The sequence below is a fragment of the Notothenia rossii genome, assembly GCF_949606895.1.
Source record: "Notothenia rossii genome assembly, chromosome: 1".
Lineage (NCBI taxonomy): Eukaryota > Metazoa > Chordata > Actinopteri > Perciformes > Nototheniidae > Notothenia > Notothenia rossii.
In genome coordinates, this window is record NC_136912.1 from 40,100,991 (window position 1) to 40,121,255 (window position 20,265).

Here is a 20,265-nt window from a genome sequence, read left to right on the forward strand (position 1 = left end):
GTATGATGGGAAGAAACAAGCAAGATGAAAGCAAGCAAGGGTTGTGTCTTTGAAGGCAACAGAGAAAACAGTGAACATTGCTAAGTGCATACAGTGTCATAACGCATGAGCATCTGGGTTGTCATAAGAAATGGGCATTTCATGTTTTTCCTTTGGTCGCTGTGCGGTGGTGGCTGTTGACCTCCCTTTCAGATCCTGTGCTCCCATCCATCACCTCCCAGAGACATATTAATATGGCAGCGTGTTTTAGCTTGTCCGTGACTACATCAGATTGGGTCCACACAGTACTCAGGTAAGAACGCAGTCTAGTCACACAGACAATTGATAAATCAGACTTTGTCTGACTCTTACAAAGCAAAAGGCTGAGTGGTATTTAAAGGTTCAATTAAGTTATTTATTAGTAGCTGCACCAAAATATAAAAAAAAAATAGGCAACCAACACATCCAGGAGGTGTGTGGAGGTACTGTATGTTTGACACTGGTGAAATATAATTAAGTGCATTTACTTAATTTAAGTACCTTACATTAGTACAAAAAAAATTGGTACTTGTACTTTACTTACGTTTTTCTCACATTATGCTACTTTATACTTTGAATTCTACAGTTTGCAGGCAAAGTTGTACTTATTACTCCTCTACATTTATGTTACACATTAAGTAACTAGTTACTTGGTTGTTTAATTGAAATATAAATCAACTAATACATTATCCTATATTATTATCGGTCAAGCTACCCAGTATTATATTAAATAACTCAAATACACCCTGCCTTTACCAAGTTCAACATTGAAGTGATGAACACATAAATGCATCAGTAAATTATAATAAATCATTGTAAAATGTACGTTGCTTAAATGGGCCATTCTGAATAATGAGTACTTTTACTTTTGATACTAAAACATATTTTGATGTTAATAGTTTTATAGTTTGAATGCAGGATCTGTACTTGTAACAGAGTATTTTCACACTGTTTGCTACTTTTACTTAAGTAAGAAACCTGAGTAATTCTTCCACCTGCAAATTGAGTATGAGTGAGTGTTTCTCCTCCATTATAGAGTCGTGTAGAATTATAGAATGGGGAAAGGCTTTAACCCCCATTCTGGACTGATTTGTGGAGTTGCCAAATGGATATTAAGTTTGACTGCTGCAGGTCAAACTGCTGCACTAGCAGTTTGTGCGTCAACATTTAGAATTGTTCTTAATGCACAGAAATCCATTGCAACTCGTGGCTGGTCTACCTTAACGTGCCATGCAACCTCTGCAGCTCATCCAGAATGAAGCAACCCAACTGGTCTTCTATCTACCAAGTTCTCCCACAATACACAGCTCATTCGCTCCCTTTATTGGTTACGAGTGTCTGCACAAACCCGCTTCAAGACACTGGTAATGGCCTACTGTGCTATCAATGTATTAAGCTTGTCCCACATTCAGAACATGGTTAAGCAGTACACTCCAACCCCTGCTCTTCGCTCTGCTTCGGCCAATCATCTCATTGCTCTCTCACTAATTTGAAGCAAATGTACATTGCATGCATGTTTCTTGAGTGTTCTGAGTTTGGGTCCTCATGGTTTATTGTATTTTTTGTAAATTGATTTGGATAAATGTGTCAGCTAAATGAAATGGCTACATTAAACTATGTCGTAATCATTCTTGCGAGACAGGTTTTACCAGAAGGAGAAAGAAAACCATTCATTATTGGCATTCATGTTCACTGTGGTGCTCTTCATTTTTGCTATGTGGCTAATCCCTTTTGGTGGACTTCCAAGTAGTTGCCAACTTCCATCAGACGCTCTGTTTTTTTTATTCACGAGAACTTTACATCGCGGATATAGCAGACCATTGAATCCAAGCAGCCCAGTGTCAGTTCATTTGAAAATAAAATTCCCCTCAGACATACTAGCGCTGCGGTCACTAGTTGAATGTTATCAATTATCTTGAACAAGTCCTACAGAAGAACTTTGATGAGCAAGAGTCAAGGGACTCTGTCGGGGTTGCTAGCATGATGAAAAAAGGTGGTTAGAGCACTGTCTGACCTTTCCTCAATTTATAAATATTTTGAGTGCCAGAAAATATGTGCAGTCACAGGCAAAATAGGGATACAGTGACTTTAGACTTGTTTCGGTGGGTGGGTCAGAAGATGTGGATCAGCAAGTTTCTTCTTTTCCTGCTCATGGAGTTTCACATATCGGTTGATTCACTGAAGCTGTGAGGACATTCTGAGCACATGCACTAGTCAGTTTCCCCAAGTGTCCAGGCTTGGGGAGTAATAGATGTAACAGGATTACATGATCAGGATACAAAAAAAGGTAACTGTATTCCCTTACAGCTACATGAAAAATGTAATAAGAATACTGTGATATTTCTGAAATGTTGGGATAACTAGCAGGATTACAATGTCTGTGTCTATCTCTCTTATCTTTCACTGCCTCCCTTTTATAAATGACTACCTCCACTTCACAGGAAATGAAAACAATCCTGCAGCAGCATGAAGAGAGCTTCTCATGTCAAATCAGAATGCACGTCATGTGCCAGCACATCAAAAGCACGCTGTGTTGGCATGCCCCCCACCTCACAGGACACATTAGGGATGCTTGTTTGTAAAGCTTTCCAGTGGTTGATTCATTTAAATGAAATGTAAAGTTAAACAGCAACATTTCCACACTCAAGATTAGAAAATATCTTGGTAGTGGAATACAAGTGTTTTAGCACATGTGGTTGTTTTGTATGGGTCCATTACATAATGAACTGTGTCCATGCAGTGCCCCCTTGTGTTCACATGTGACCAATATCAATTGAAGCCATGAGACATGTTTCAATTTTAAGGGGGGAATCAAATCAGATCTTACCTTGTACCCACTTGATTCCGAGAATCCACTTCCTCCTTTATTGTATATGAAATTAAGATGATTTAAAGAGTTATGTTTCTGAAAGTATAAAATTAGAAATCCAGATCCCTGCCCCTAGTCATCATTTTTAAATGAGTACCATAAAGTAAAGATGGCAGCAATATTGGACACATTTAGCCGGGTATAAAAGTGAAATCGATGCAGGTGGGGTGGGGAGGGCTGAGGACAGTTAAGCTCCAGCTAAGCCTGAATCATACCCTACAGAGCCGTTATTTGAAAGCTCTACGTGATACTAGAGCACAGTGCAGCAGTTGGATGCATTCAAGGCTCCGAATGCCAAATCAAAAGCTTTTCTTTCCACCACCCTGTCGCCTCAGGCTTGAGGAAGCTTCTTCTTTTTTTTTCTCGATGCAGGTGAGATTTTCCCGAAGAGGCATAACATCAGAAGCTTCTCCACCTTTCCAAAAAGGTCAAATATCATCCGGTTCCTGCCTCACTCAGGGCTAAAGGAGAGAAAACATTTGAATGAAGCATCGCAGGACTCCCAGGACTGCTTTAGTTATTTCTTCAGTGCCACTGTCCACGCTTTGAGCAGAGAGCACCGTGTGTGTCTTTCATCTGCACAGTGTGAACCTTCTGTCAGATCTGGTTCTGCTGCTCCTCTATCTCACTCAGGCTCCCACATTAAAAATCACAGGAACACACACAGAGAACTTCAGAGCTGAGGTGTCCCTTTGCTGCTCAGGTGTGCGAGTGTGTTGGCGGTTGAGAATTTACCTTAAGCTGAAATTCCAGTGAGAGCTGCTCATTTGGCCGATGGGAGAAGCTCGCTACGGCGCTTTTACTTTTGTTGTAACTGCTCGCTTTCTAGGCGATTCGAGATCTGTCAGATGCGGAGGAGGGGTGCAGAGCGGGGGAGGAATAACACAGGATAAGATGAGGTGTCTAGATGGCACTTTGTGTAGTATTCGAGGGCAGGGGTGAAGTAACAAAGAAAAAAAACCTTTGCCACAGTGACCTCAGCACCGGCTATTTGCAAAATGTCACCAAACACAAGCCATGGCAAAACACAAATGTCAACAAACAATGTACTATGGCAGGGTGATTCACCCTGAGTGTAGCCAAACGATAGAAGCAACAGCCGAGCATTTATCACTCTCCATGCCAGAAACATGTCTGATTGGAATTGTGGGTAAACTTGGCTGACTGAGGTACACATCGCCACAGCACGGGAAAAGGCAGAAAGAACACATTGTCGGTGAAAAAGAATAAAAAGCAGTGGAAAAGACTGGGAGAGGAGATTGTGTGAGTGATTGCATGAGTCTGATTTGTATCTACTCTTCTGAAGATTCATTTCCTGTGGTAACAATGTTGATGTATCCACATATCCTCTAGCAGAAAGGCGCTGGCTGACTATATTTCGACAACGTATCACAACTGTTGTATGACAATCTAGCATCGGCCCCTTGAATTTTACCATCTGTTTGTCATACTATGTATTTGCTTGACATTGTTTTTTTTTCACAATTACTACCAACCTGAAGGTCCTTGCTCTCACACTTTGCCTGAATGAGCTTTTCACAGCCCAGTCCGACAGCATTATAGCGAGATGGGAGCACAATAAAAGTCAAACACCGGCAGCAACAACCAGTGTTTATCTGGCCGATCCTCTCCTAACAATGGGCTTTTCACTCTTTGTTTTGGTAGTGTCCGCATGACAGACACGGCCAAAAAAAGCTTTATATCCGGTTGCTACAGTGTCAACAAGTCATTGGCGGTTTTCTGAAAAGTTGAAATATTTGCAACCTTGGAATGCTCAGAGAGGCCACAAAAAAATGGTGGCGCTGGGCACGGGCGCTTTTTGACAGGGACTGCATTTGACAGGATGCGCTTCGCTTTTATTGGAAGCAATTGAAAAAATGTGGTTGCAAGAATGTTCTTACTAATATTAGACATTTAACAATTATCTTAACCTTATTTATCTAACCAGAAAATACCGTGAAGTTTAACAGCTATTTTCCAGGGACACATGCCACAGTAGCACAACATGAAAAAACGTGTCAAAAAGAGTCAAAGGAAAACAGATGCATAAAACAAAATCCATTTCAGGGACAACAATTGCAATCTTCTTTGTTGCAGAAACCACAACAATGACCTTAAAGAGCTAAAACGCTCTATTGAACTAAGGGAAATACAACTTTTCACAACAAGCAACCCCTTTCACGTTATAAATAAGAAATGACATCCATTGGTAACAACAAAAATAATGATAGTCAGCGATGCAGGCTGGGTTAGTGAAGCAGCAACAAATGTTACACAATGGTTTGAGTCTTCCAAAAAATAAAGTAAAAGTACAAAGCATGTCGTTTTCAACAATGAAAGGAAATGTGCTAGACTATACAGTTCACAACAAGTTAAAAGGATTTCCAGGGGCACACATTTCTGTATTCATTTTTCAACTTTCAGAAAATATTATTTCTGTCCACCAATTTGATGCATCAAAGTCTGTTTACAGGGGTTAACAGAATGGCATATCTGAACAAATTGTGTAAGCTTTTTGTGGCTTAGAACCTGAGTTGTTTGAAGTCTGATATCCTCAGGTAATGTCCCTTATAGAAGAAAGAAAGTTGTGTGTTGTTAGAAAAAAACGAGCTTACCAGATCTCTGTAGCGCGATCCTCATTAAGGCTAGTGTCTCAAGGCTGCATTAGTAACTAAAATAATACACAAGAATCTCGAACTGTCGTTTCTAGAGATGTATTGTAGGAAATGTGGGAAGCAGGTTTTGACAAGGAAGAATATATTATATCTGGTTATGCTGCATCAAGTTGAATTATTTACTTAAAAGTGTCGATTCTAAGTGTTATAGAGCAATGCTTAATTGGTGGTGTATTCTCTGAAAGAAGTTAGGAAGGCTTCATATTTCGTTCCACATCATTCTCTAGTCCATGTCATAAAATCTCAAAACAACAACCATGGTGAATAAAGATAAAACCAAGATGAGGGTTTTAGAATAAAAGGATGTTGTAAAAACTGTAAAACCCTTTGGGAGAAATGTGCTATTGTGAGCTGTATTTACATAAGTGACTCTACCAGAAGTCATATTGGACTGAACATATGATAATAAAAACAGTGGTCAAGCTTTGGATAAGCAAATAAAAGTTAATGTGGTTGAGCCTTGCCAATACATTGTCTTTAATATCCAGCATCCACCTAAGTGAGTATTTCCCTAATGAGTTTAAGGTTTAAATCACTAACTTACAATTAAGCAGCGGGTGAGGCTATCTTGCTGGCGAGAGGTTGCTAGCTCCATGATGTTCTCTCTGTTTTCATATCGTACCGTATCATTTGAACCTTTTCTTAGTTTGTTTTCAGTTCATGAAAGTGAATCAGTACAGTTTGGTCCCCTTCTCGTTTCACCTCTTGCTGCAAAGAAACATAACAGTGGTCAAACAAGAAGATTGCAACGGCCAAACACGCAAATCTCTTCTGCTGTAGTCCACTATGTTGACAACTAGGCATCAGTCTATGTTTGATAAATTCACAAGTTTATTTTAGCGTGTACCAAAGGCCATGAGTCAAGCCCTTTCCTTCTGAAAGTTGACCATCCCAGTGTGTACATCATATGCCTCTGTCTAAGTTTCAGAGAGTTTGTGGGTTGCTTTAATTCCTGTCTCACCTTTAGCTTCATCACTGGCTGCTCTCATGGACTCCTTTTCGGCCCTCTTGGCCCTGCACTCCCGGGCTTAATGCTCGCCGGTGTGAAGCTTCTGTAGCTCTTTTTGAAAGACTCAAGGTGCTACTGGAGCTGAATTTGTAAAAGCCAAAGAGCAAGAAGATGAAAAGATGCCCGGAGTTGATGTTCTTCACTTCAAGAGTTCTATGGCGAGCATGACTGTATCCTGCTGGGGCTATCTACCTTTCTGACTGCACTCGCTCAAATCAAAGTACCCTTTCACTGTGCCAGTGTTCAGCAGTTATTTATGTACGAAGCAACGTTTCCCTTATTGATTTCAAGGTTTTTGTTTAGCAGAAAGCCCATTGGCTCTTTCTTTTTATCTGATACCGTTTAAAAGATTGTAAAAGCCAGGTCAGGTAAACGATGGTTTAGAAGCAGTTATATGAGCACAAAAAAATCGAATATCTGTATGTTTGATTTACTACATCTAATGTGCATTATGTATGCCAAAATACTTTGATAATTAAAGTCGTGCAGCCAAGATCTTTGAAAATTCTTAACTTTGAACCATTACTTTCAGAATAATATGCAAAAGAAGCGGAACTCTGTTGGGAAATGTTTTACAAAGTAGTACAAAGTATTTTAGTGTATCCAGAGAAAGCTGTGTGAAGTGTGACCTGTCTTTAGTGTTGTCACTTGAGTCAGCATCTGTTGGGGCTGAACACTCCAGGTTTAAGGAATGAAACAAATCTGGAGGAGGGGAGTTAGAAAGAACGGCAGACCCCTGTAGCTCGCTGCTCATCTCTGCTGTAGGGAAGGGGCTTACTAGCACAGTACACCTCTACCTCCCAACAGAGCTTTCGGGGTCGAGATACATGTACTATGTGTGGGCGCCAGGTTTTGAAAACAGATATTTCTGTGGTTTTCGATTTTCTTCGTTTTTATACTGTCGTTCTTAAATCAGCAGAATTAACTTGAAATCTCCCTGCAGATGTCAATGGGTGTTTCTTCCTCTTTTGTCAACGCTTAAAGAATCTTTAATGGGTTGTCAAAGTTAAAGATACAGTAATGCAAAACAGTGACCTCAGATATTAATATGGGTCACTGTTTTGCATTACTGTACTAAGGGAATAGAGAATAATCAGTTAGTATTTGGTAACTCAAATCCCCAATGGAAATCCAGGTTTCTGCCTCCTGGGAGTTAAGAGATGGATTTCAAGTTACAAACTGTCACTGTCAGAATGTTTAAAGTCTAATTTAGCAGGAGGCATGAGCTAAATCACAGGCGTTTAGAGTCTGCTAGTATACCCTCTTGGAAAAAATGAAATCTCACACACATTACATTTAGATGACGCTTTTATCCAAAGCGACTTACAATAAGTGCGTTCGACCAACAAAATACAAACCTGAAGAAAACAGAATCATATAAACATCAGGTTTCATAGAGCTAAAACATTTCAAGGGCTACGCAACTGGCTTTAGATAAGCCAGTCCTTTATTAGTATATAAGTGCTTTGTTAATAATTCTATCGCTCGAAGTGGAGTCTAAAGAGATGAGTTTTCAGTCTGCCCCGGAAGATGTGTAAGCTTTCTGCTGTCCTGATTTCAATGGGGAGCTCATTCCACCATTTTGGAGCCAGGATAGCAAACCCACGAGTCTTTGCTGATGGGAACTTGGGTCCCCCTCACAGTGCGGGTGCAGCAAGCTGTTTGGCTGATGCAGAGCGGAGTGCACGTGCTGGGGTGTACGGTTTAACCATGTCCTGGATGTAAGAAGGGCCAGAACCATTCGCAGCATGGTACGCAAGTACCAGTGTCTTGAAGTGGATTCTAGCAGTTACTGGAAGCCAGTGAAGTGAGCGGAGGAGCGGCGTGGTGTGGGAGAATTTAGGAAGGTTGAAGACCAGACGAGCCGCTGCATTCTGGATGAGCTGCAGAGGTCAGATGGCACATGCAGGTAGACCAGCCAGGAGGGAGTTGCAGTAGTCTAGGCGTGAGATGACGAGAGCCTGGACCAGGAGTTGCGTCGCTTTCTGGGTCAGCTGGGGACGTATCCTCCTGATGTTGTAAAGCGTGTATCTGCAGCAGCGGGTTGTTGCAGCAATGTTTGCAGTGAAGGACAGTTTGTTATCTAGGACCACACCCAGATTCCTTGCAGTCTGAGTCGGGGAAATAATAGAGGTGCCGATGTTGATTGTTACACACCTCCAATGCAGTCATTTGACGGGTCATGTGAGAACTGCATTCCCTTTTCTCTTTCCCTGATGTCATAATGATAATGATTCCACAATAGTTTTGTCATGATCTGACATTGCTTCTGCATTTATTTATTTTGTAGTCACACTTGCCTTGCCATCACTCTCAGTTGGTATGTTAGGTGTTCTAAATATGATGGGATAGGATGGTCGTTTTCTTTTTTCAGAAGAAAAACATACATTTAATTCAACATTGCTTGTGTAAGTGCCGTTTGTTTGAAGAGTTTATATACAGGGACCTTCACCTTCAAAGCATTATAGGACCAACCACATCAGGGTAAACATTATTTAACCCAAATTAATTAAAATCTTCTCTGGGCTACATTTCATCGATGTAGAAAACAAACTCACATACCACCAAAAGAGAGGTTACAATACCAGAAGTAAATATCGTTTTATTTGCAGAAACATTTCCACAGCATTATTAATATATACATAACATAATATATATTTAAATAATGTTACTGTTGGAGCTAGTTGATAGTAGTAAGTTGAGTCAAGGGCTCAAACAATATTTAGAGAAGAAGAAAGAAACAACATAAATGTTCACTTTTCAAAACCTTTCTCAAATGTTTTGATAATTTGTGAAATGTTAAATACTTTTACTCCTTTTCAAATCAAAGGGTTGTTTAGAGAAAACATTTGAGAAGGTTGAGGGGGGGAAATGTGTGTTTGGTTTAACTGATCAGATTACTGTTACATTTAGAAAATGTGACAATTACTTACAGGATTTTAATGTTACTAAAAATGTAAAAATAGCATACTGTAATGTTTGTTGTGAGAAGATCAGATTGTATTTCTTCTTTGTAAACTGTACTGTTCTGTAGGCTAATACTTTAAGAAAAAGGAATTTAAAACAGTCATTAAAAAGCAACACAATCTACCTGCATTGCATTACTCTAAATGTGTAATAACGTGCTTTAACCAGTAGGTGGTTTGGGTTAAAAAGCTGTCAAGTTTACAGTGTTAACAAAATAAAATATACTGCTGTTTCCGGTTTAGTTTACTACGGATATATTTTGTGTCCACACCAGTGTTGGGTGTAACGCGTTACAAAAGTAACGGAGTTACAGTAATGTATTACTTTTTGCTGTAACAAAGTAATGTAACGCATTACCAATGAAATTTGGGTAATATACTGCCCGTTACAATTCTCAGTAACACAGTTACAACTCATTTTAACCCGAAATGAAATGGTGTTTTGTTTTTTAAGAATTCACTAACATCGCAAGACATTCCGACACCAGAGAAAAATGGTGCTGGTAGATTAGTAAACCTGGTGTTTACGTAATCAGTCAGGCTGATCTTGATGAGCCTGAAGGGTGTTCTTTTCCCCATAATAAGTCACTGCACATTATCCCATTTATTACATGGCCAGATACTAAACAAACTGAGGAATCGCCTCCCAATATTAATTAAAATGATTTTATTGACTTAAAATTATTGTATTTCTTCCGCTAAGAAATCAATAAACTCCGTTCCACTGCGCACCAACGGCTGGAACTGCGACAACAACAACAACTTTACGTCAGCACTAATTAATTTATCAAGCGTTTTCAGGCAGTAGTCTGTACACCATTCCGGTTTAGTTTAATACACACAATTAAGCTCAAACACACTATTTTATGAACATATAAGTTTACCTGCTGAATTTAAAACCGAACAAATGAACCAAAGAAAATGAAAACCATAAAACAGATTCCGGCAGTAGGCGTATAGATTCACACTTAATGTCTTTCATTTTCGTAAAGCACTTTGAATTGCCTTGTGTTGAAAGGTGCTATATAAATAAACTTGCCTTGCCTTGCCTAAGGTCTGCTGCATGTTTTGTTGAATGTGTTATATTTGATGAAAACATTTAAATATTAAGAGTACATACAAAATAGGGGGAAAGTAGAAGGTCAATGATAGAAATATAGAATAGAAAATATCAAGAAGATACTGTAAATGATATCTAGAATAAAACAGTTTAGTGCCGGATGTACAAAGATATTATATGAGGATGTGCAAAATAGACTAATTAGGCTTTATTTAAACATTAAATAATACTTTAGGTTAAGGTCTTCTTCTTTAAATGTAAGCAAAAAGCTTTGAGGGTATCTTCAGATAAATATGAAGCCTGACAAAGTACTTAACGTCTAATATATTGCATGGTTTGTTTTGGGACTTGACGATCAACTTTCCTGCAATGTTAACTATGTTGAAGCTCTTATTTTAACTGATATTATACATATTAATTATACTCTTATGTATGTAGATGGAATAAGAAATGTGCAGAATTTGACAGTTTAATGGTGGAAGTATACACACATATTGATAGATGTCTAATGCAATGTTAAGGAACCTGCGACCCAAGTTGTTCATTCATTGCATAACTACACCGTAGTTATGTTTATGATATGTCAATAAACCTTTGAAAATCTTGAAATCTTGAAAGGGATGTGCAAAATAGCCATTATATAGCCTGAGCGTCAAATACCGCCGCCGATGGGAATACATTGCAATCAGTTGAAAGCTCTGTGCGTCCGTTTATGAAGCTGAAGGAGACGCGGTGCGTCACAACAGCACGCCAAAGGACCCTGACCAAGCGTCGCTATTGGACTATCAGGCAGTGAGACTGTGTTGATATTGTTGATTTACACTAGATGGCAGCTTTACACAATTCATGAACCACAACACAGATCTAATTCAACATGTATGTTTAATACATGTTTGATATATTTTTAATATACTTGTGCACGTTAAGCAAATTGCCAAGCTCAGCTGTCAGTAAGTCCTGATATACTTTATTTTGTTCAAACACCACCTTGTTAACCCGGAGAATTGACGTTATATATAATGATAAACCACATTTTTATTAGCAAAATAGGCTACTCAATGCTATATCAAAATGTTGCAGGCTATTTTGAACTGCTAACAGTGGTGTAAAGAAACTAAGTACATTTACTCAAGTATTGTACCTTAGTAACATTTTGAGGTACTTGTACTTTATTTGAGTATTAAATAAAGTACAAGTAGATTTAAAAAAGGATGAGTTACAACTGGATTCAATTCACAAACAACCCAGCAATAAATAAAATGATTACAATGTGTTCTGCCTTAACCAGATGTGATAAACACATTTCAGTCAGACAACTCACGTGTTTCCTGATATGTTTATTAGAAGCAGCATATAGTTTGAGTTTGCGTGGACTGAGAGCCTGGCGCTGGTGGTGTTAGTCTGATAAGTAGACCTCAGAACACATTACAACCACTGTACACACACACACACACACACACACACACACACACACACACACACACACACACACACACACACACACACACACACACACACACACACACACACACACACACACACACACACACACACACACACACACACACACACACACACACACACACACACACACACACACACACACACACAATTATTTATACATATTTATTAGCCTCTTTTGTAACTGTTTGAATATGGAATTGTATTGCATTGAACTATCATTGCTGCTACCTCTGCTTTTACTACTGCTTTGAATTATTTATGTGTGTCTATTTATTTTATTACTGCAGTGAGAGATGCCAAATAAATGTTGTTATACTCTGTATGATGACAATAAAGATATATTCTATTCTAGAGGGCCTGGCGAAGCGTGACTTTTGAAGGGAATACACTATGGGACTGCGTGACTAGAAACAACCCAGTGCTGAATCCCCCCGTTTGGTTGGTTGTAAGAGGGACGAGGTGCGTTATGTGTAAATATATCATCGGTGCTCGAGTTGACTGCCTGAACTAGCTTGTAGGCTTCGCCCCATTAATATATCACTAATTATAATGAAAACATATCATATATATTAATCTGAAATGGGCCAATCTATCTGCATAATGAGTAAATTTACTTTTGGTACTTAAAGTATATTGAGATGTCGGTACTTTTGTACTTTTACTTGAGTAACATTTTTAATACAGAACTTTTACTTGTAACAGAGTATTCCTACATCCTGGTTCTTCTACTTTGACCTTAGCACAAGATTAGTACACTGACAAAACCGAAAGAATGTGCTTTTAATTAAATGTATTATGTCAACACATTGTATTAGGTTAGTTGAAACCAATACTATTAATTTTAACAAAAAAATATTAGGTTCAACTTAACCTCTTAAACCCGAGGGTCCCCTCCCACCGTTTTTTTACGAGACTATGTCTCAGGGCTTCTTAACATTTATGAAACTATTAATGTTCCATACCCTTTTAACGATAATAAACTCAGCTAACTGACAATATGAACCATTTTTAGCTAAAAGAAACACAAGAGTAATACCAAGCCTTTGAATTAGCATGGAGTGAAAAAATGCTAACTAATGCTAACGGGCTCTTCACAGCACTCACGGTAGCAATGCCCTTATTACTTATCGTCACTGCACAAACAAGATATCCCATTAAAGCTGAGACTCCACAGATTCCACACATGTAATATCATCACTGTACGACCCCGAATTCGGGAGCTATTAGCCAGAAAAGAGAAAGCAAAAAACATCTGGTTTAAAAAATATTACAATAATTACGTCTTACCTTTTTTGATTTGTGATCAAAAGTTGTGTTCAACTGAATAAAAACGCCGCTCAAGGTTAATCCAATGTCTTTGTGTCACATAGACATTTTTACTGATAATCCACCATCATATTTATGGCAATATACTGGGTATAAAGTTTTGCCGTCAAGGCTTGTACTTTCAGATGTGCTTCGTTTGCTTCTCTATTACGTCCGCAATGGTAATGTTTACGTGGATTTGGGAACTGCTCATCGATTCTATTGGATGTAATGGTTAAGAAAAAGGTGTAAATCACCCAAATCGACCAATGGGTTCCAGAGATATGGTCCTGCGTAAAGTATAAAGAATGCCAGCCAGCGTAAGCACTTTACGCAGCAGACTTTACTTATTGTTTACTACGTAAGGAACAGCGACGTGCAGTCAGGGGAGGCAGGGGAGGCAGAGCCTCACCTGTCATACTCCAATGTAACGGAAAAACAACGAAAGAAAAACTAAATAGTAATAATAATAAAATGTCTCCACTGATCTATGATGTAAGTGTGATTAATGTATGATTCCAATCGCTTTTTAAAGTCAAAATCAGCAAATTTGCCGAGCTCCGCTACAACTACGGGTAGCGATGAGAAGTGAGGCAGGGACGAGCTCTGCCTCTCGTAAGCCCACAGTAACTTGCTGGAGCGCGGGCACTAATTTAGCGCGGGTGTTGCAGTATAAGTTGAGTCATGACAACTGGCGACATTCTATTATTTTCGTCATAGGAATCCGGGGCGTGTACATTGAGGACCCATTGTTGACTTACCAGCAAAGAAACATCGTTTGTCGTTTACGTTCATCTTTTGCTATATCTGCCTTCCTAAGATCACTTTGCTGCACATTCAGTACTCGTATATGAGGTTGTGGGTGAGAGGCCGATATCGTGACGCTTACAGGGAGGTATCGAACATTACAAAGTAGGTGACTGTGTGGATGCCTGTTCAAAACATTGCAAACTTCAATAAATCATTTAAATTATATATTTGTGTCCGACTTTCATTTGTTCATCATTCTTAATGTGATGTATATTAGCTTTGATAGCTGTCCATACCTTCAGACAGCCTAAAAGTAAAACACAAGTTGTTTATTCACAGCCCGAACGCTCATCGAGATGACTGGATCAGTCATGCCAACTTGTGATCAGCTCCGATTAAATTGTGATATCAATTCTGTAGCTAACCTCCAGGGAGCACGTTTATTTTATGAAATACCTGTATCCCTCTCATCACAACAAGACTCTACACTGTGCAGGAAAAACAATTACATACATGAAAATAACCTTGATTAAACGTATAGGCTTAAAGGCATAATAGAACTACCGTATTATATGTATTCAACTTGTGCCCCGCTGGACATACTTTTCTGTGGTTTACCGTTACTGTGACATATCAGTATAGCCACGGAAGATAGTTTGTGTGTTTAATTCCCATGCATCAAGGTTATTTTCATGTATGTAATTGTTTTTCCTGCACAGTGTAGAGTCTTGTTGTGATGAGAGGGATACAGGTATTTCATAAAATAAACGTGCTCCCTGGAGGTTACCTACAGAATTGATATCACAATTTAATCGGAGCTGATCACAAGTTGTCATGACTGATCCAGTCATCTCGATGAGCGTTCGGGCTGTGAATAAACAACTTGTGTTTTACTTTTAGGCTGTCTGAAGGTATGGACAGCTATCAAAGCTACTATACATCACATTAAGAACGATGAACAAATGAAAGTCGGACACAAATATATAATTTAAATGATTTATTGAAGTTTGCAATGTTTTGAACAGGCATCCACACAGTCACCTACTTTGTAATGTTCGATACCTCCCTGTAAGCGTCACGATATCGGCCTCTCACCCACAACCTCACATACGAGTACTGAATGTGCAGCAAAGTGATCTTAGGAAGGCAGATACAGCAAAAGATGAACGTAAACGACAAAGGATGTTTCTTTCCTGGAAAGTCAACAATGGGTCCTCAATGTACACGCCCCGGATTCCTATGACGAAAATAATAGACTGTCGCCAGTTGTCATGACTCAACTTATAGAGAGGCGAAGTCACGCCCATCTACTTCCGGTCCATGGGACCCCGGAAGCGAAAAATTATACATTGAATTCAATGGAGAGAGAAAACGTATCTTTTGATCCCGTTTGAATTGTGCCACGAACTACACATATGATGTTTGTCAATCTTAAACAATCATTTCCATGTCAAAAAAGTCAAATTTTGTCGTAATACTGTTGAAATATAAGACTATGAAAAATACGCGACTACAAAGACTACAAATCCCAAATCCCATTCTGGGTCGCGCATGTGATGTCACAGGCGATAATGCTCCAAGTGGTTGCGACTCGTAATTAAAGCGAAGAAGAAGATTTCATAACTGATTTATTCCCTCCAATAAATATAAGAGATTGCTCCAATAAATTCACTTTTACAAGATGCCTGTGTGCTTTGTACCATGTTGTAATCACAAAAGTGATCATACCACTTGCTCGTTCTATCGCTTCCCCTCTTATGAAAGGACCAGGAGTCGCTGGATCAGACATATCAGGTAATATCATAGGTAATATACATGTTGTGGATGGAACATAGTCAAGTTAGCTACCTAGCTAGTAGCGACGAGTAGCGAGCACGTTAGTTAGCATTACATTAGCCTTGTCATTTTAAGTAGCCTTACCATTAAGTTATTATTTTATTACATGAAGTACACCAAAATGTTAAACAGTAAGATTAGTCATCATGGTAAGTATTTCGTGAAACATTTGAAGAGTGGCCTACTGCGCCCTCCACCGGGTGCTAAGGAAGCAGTTCAGGGAGAGTCGAAGGAAGGCAGGCAGGCAGGGAGCTTTGCATGACATTCTTCTGGACATGTGTCATTGTGATGACAGTGAGGGTGAGTCAATCTGTTGGTTGGAAAGACAGTAGTTGAGTGATTACTGAGAGAAAATTATTAAAATAGATAATTATTCAGTGTTGTTACTTTAAAGTGTTGTTACTGACCTTTTTCTCTTATTTTCTTTACCTCACCTGTAACTGCTGAGACCCTGAGGAACATGCACACTGGACTGACCTGCTCTGGCAACCTGATTTCCACTGTACGTAATAGTATTTGGTTATGGTATATTATTTATATACATCAAAGGCACAATGCACCCCCCAGAGAGACACATGTATTGAGTGTGATATTTTGCATTGGTCATGTGAAATCATCTTTACATACTAGAAAACTAGGAGCGGCAACTTGTTTTGAAATTGAATTTTTAATATCCGATAATAAAGTTGATCTGTTTTCTTTATTCTTCTCTCTTCCCAGCTCCATCCATCACCATTCTCTGTTCCTGCAGGTCCTGCTTGCTAATAAATGCTTTATTTTTTTACACAGTTACAAATAAAGTCAATGTATTGTATGACATGAAGTTGTGCTTCATTCTGAGTCAATAATAAATTCATTCTGCCTTCAACTGCAAAATGATTGTGGACTGCACCGACATCCATGTAGCTGCCCCCCAGTAAGATGAACCAAGCAAAGCTGACACTCAACATACAGCTGTGCTCTTAAGTTGACATGAAGAATTTGTGAAATATTGGTAATTATTTGGAAAAAATGACTGACGATGCAGAAAACTTTTTTTATTTAGGAACAGTGGTCAGGTGAAGCATTTATCACTACATATGTGTCACACTTAAAAGGCCAAACACACTGGCCAAACACACCTCGTTTACAACTCCCCAGTTGACAGCCATGACTCCGTCTAAATTGTACCCCCCAAGCACCCTCTTCATGAGGGACGCGCATGGAGTGGATGAAAGTCCCGACCTCAGCACAGCACCAAAATTGCTGGCTGTCAACCTGCCCTGCCTGTGTAACTGCCACTGAGGATTTGTCCGCTGTCCTACGGTGGCTGTCTGGATGGCAGCTTGCTGGTCTCTGCTCAGTCGCATTGAGGCAAGAATTGCCTCAAGCCCCCGACCCCCACGCTCCTTCACCAGCTCCGGCACGTTGAAAATGGCCTGATGTTGAGGCTGCAGCTCCGGCTCAGGTGACAAAAGCCATGCCATGCCACGCTGCGCCCCTCAGTGGAGACCTGAACAAGTCTACTTCCTCAGTGGCGATGTCTCTGGCCAGTGGGTTGTATGTCTCCTCTTGCTGTTGGTAGAGTTGAGACACCGGCTGGACTACTTTTGAAGTGCCAGGCTTCCTCCACTGGCACTCAACTTCTGTGGAGCTGATCTGCCACATGGCAAATATTGCCAATGCTGCAGCGTGGCTGCATTTGTACATCCCCCGTGCACAACCACAGACAGCGCTCTGCATCACGCCATCCTCTCCCATGTAGATCTGTACAAATAAAGTAAGTACCATGTTTGTTAACATGCTATAATAGATTGAATGAGCAATACAAGGATGGTCCAGATCTGGGGGTGGGAGGGTTTATTTTTCCATAGTTTTGTCCTCTTGTCTGATTGTTGTTATTGTTTGTTTTTTCTGAATTTTTTGTAATTTGTGTTGTATTGGTTGTGATTGTACATTGAATTTTTTTAAATGTGTATTACATTTTTGAAAAACATTTGATCAACAAAAAAGGATTTGGTCAGGGTCTAGACTCAGTGTGTAGTTTATGAATTAATCAATGCTCTCTACATTAGGAAAACATACCAGTGTACCAGAGGGAGTCACACACAGCTGTGCCTAGATAACCAAACAAATTGACAAGATAACCAAAATCCTTGAATCTACACACAGCAAATAAACTCAAATGACACAACGAGATGTAAAAAGGAGATCACACATATAGTCGATATAAAACTGGCCGCTTCAATCTGAAGAGCAACTAAAACAAAACACGGGAGTGTACCTTGTTCTTGTGAACACTAATGTTATCCACAGCATACACACCCGTATACAGTACACCCGTTCTAGGTTCTGATTGGCTCTCTAGGTTGGCATTCTAGCTTCTGACTGGCTGTCCAGGTTGTCAATCACAGCCGTGGTTCATATTATGCTAGTCGACTCGTAACATCGCTAAACTTTTTTTCTTGACGGTTTTCTCAGTCAACTAATGCTATTGATAACAGTAACATAAATTAACACAGCCCTGCACACTGCAGTCATTATATGCCGGGTCTGTGGTTCATCATCTTCTTTTTCATTCTCCTCCTTATTGACTGACATTAACCTTAAACATTGCGCTCATATTACTCACCGAAACCTTGTAAAGCCGGTCCCACATGCTGGCTCTTACAGAACCGACTAACTCCCCTTTCGTGTATGTACAGCTCTCAACGTGCCCAGACTTGTAGTGATTTTCACCTCGTTTTATACTTTTATTCTCATTCTGAAAGAATGAGGTGAAATGTGCCAACGTGACGGTCATCTTTGTGTTGGTGAAGCGTATTGTGCGGGACCAGAGACATGTAGTTCACTGAGCGGCTTAACACAAAAAAATGTGTTACTTCACAGTTTTACGACACATTTTAATTTTTTTGACTTGCAAAATGTTCTTTTAAATTGACAAACATCCTATGTGTCATTCGTGGCACAATTCAAACGGGATCAAAAGATACGTTTTCTCTCTCCATTGAATTCAATGTATAATTTTCCGCTTCCGGGGTCCCATGGAGGCTCCCGGAAGGGGAGGGACTTCGCCTCTCTATACTGCAACACGGGCACTTATTTTGTGAGCGCGCTCAAGCCAGTTACTGTGGGGTGAGGTGAGGCACAGATGAGCTCTGCCTCACCTCAGAATGTGTCACCCCACAGAAATTGGCTGGAAAGCGGGCCCTAAGCGCATGCCTGTTACCATCTCACTGTATGACACCAATGTAATGTTTGTAGATCCCTTTATTAAATGTATCCTCGCCATCCATAGTCTCTAAATAACTTATTTAACGTATATATGATATTTAGGCTCGCTGGTCTCATCATATAACGGCAATGAAAAAAGCAGCAGGAGAGGCAGCCATAACCTCTGCCGCACTGAAGGGGGCGCACATGAGCCCACAGGTTCTTGTTGCTACTGTTATTCTACACAGAGACGGTAGACATAAACAACAAACAAGACTTTTGAAACTACAGGAAGATAAGGAGGACTTTTACAAAAAACGAATAGATTGTTGTCCAGAAGGAGAGCATGGACTTAATCTTCAAGTCAAGGTAAGACCACAATTGTAATGAAAATGGGATCTTACTAAGACAGAACAATCCAATATTTAGATTTTGGGTATCCTTTTGTTGAACGGTCTGTTTAAAATGAATCAAAGCATCAGACTAAAAAAGCTTTTGAAAATAACTGAATATTTTGATTAAGGTCAAAATATAATATTTGTAAATCTGACTCTGAAAGAGTCAGTGCCTCACCAGCCATGAAGCTCACCGCACGTCACTGGTAAGGAAGCAGGAATTGCAGGACCCAGAGCGCACGGAGCACAGAGCGGACAGCAGATAACGGAATTGCAGTTTTATTGCTTATAGATTATCAGAACATTTCAAAGGGGACACAGCCACATTGGATATTAACCTATGGATTAACTACATCATCGTTGTTATCGTTTTAATTCCATTGAAGACCAGTTTAGACCAGACAAAGACGAAGGTAAGCCATGTTAGCATTGTGTAGCTACCTAGCGCCACTTGTTTTGATGTACGTTTTTGTTGATAACGTCGCGAGTTTGTATCTTTCAGTGTTGAGGTGGGCACCGTTAGATTCTGTGTCTTTACGATCATAAACGATGTGTTGGATGTGCAGCTAGGATAAGTAATAAGGGAGCTAGGAGTGATTTTCGGTGCAGTAATAGGTTAGCATTTTTCACTGCGGTCAAGCCAGCCTCCATTCGGGAAAACCTAGTCAAGCCAGCCTGCACGTGATATTGCGGTGCACGAATATCCTATGCATTACGGTAGAGTCC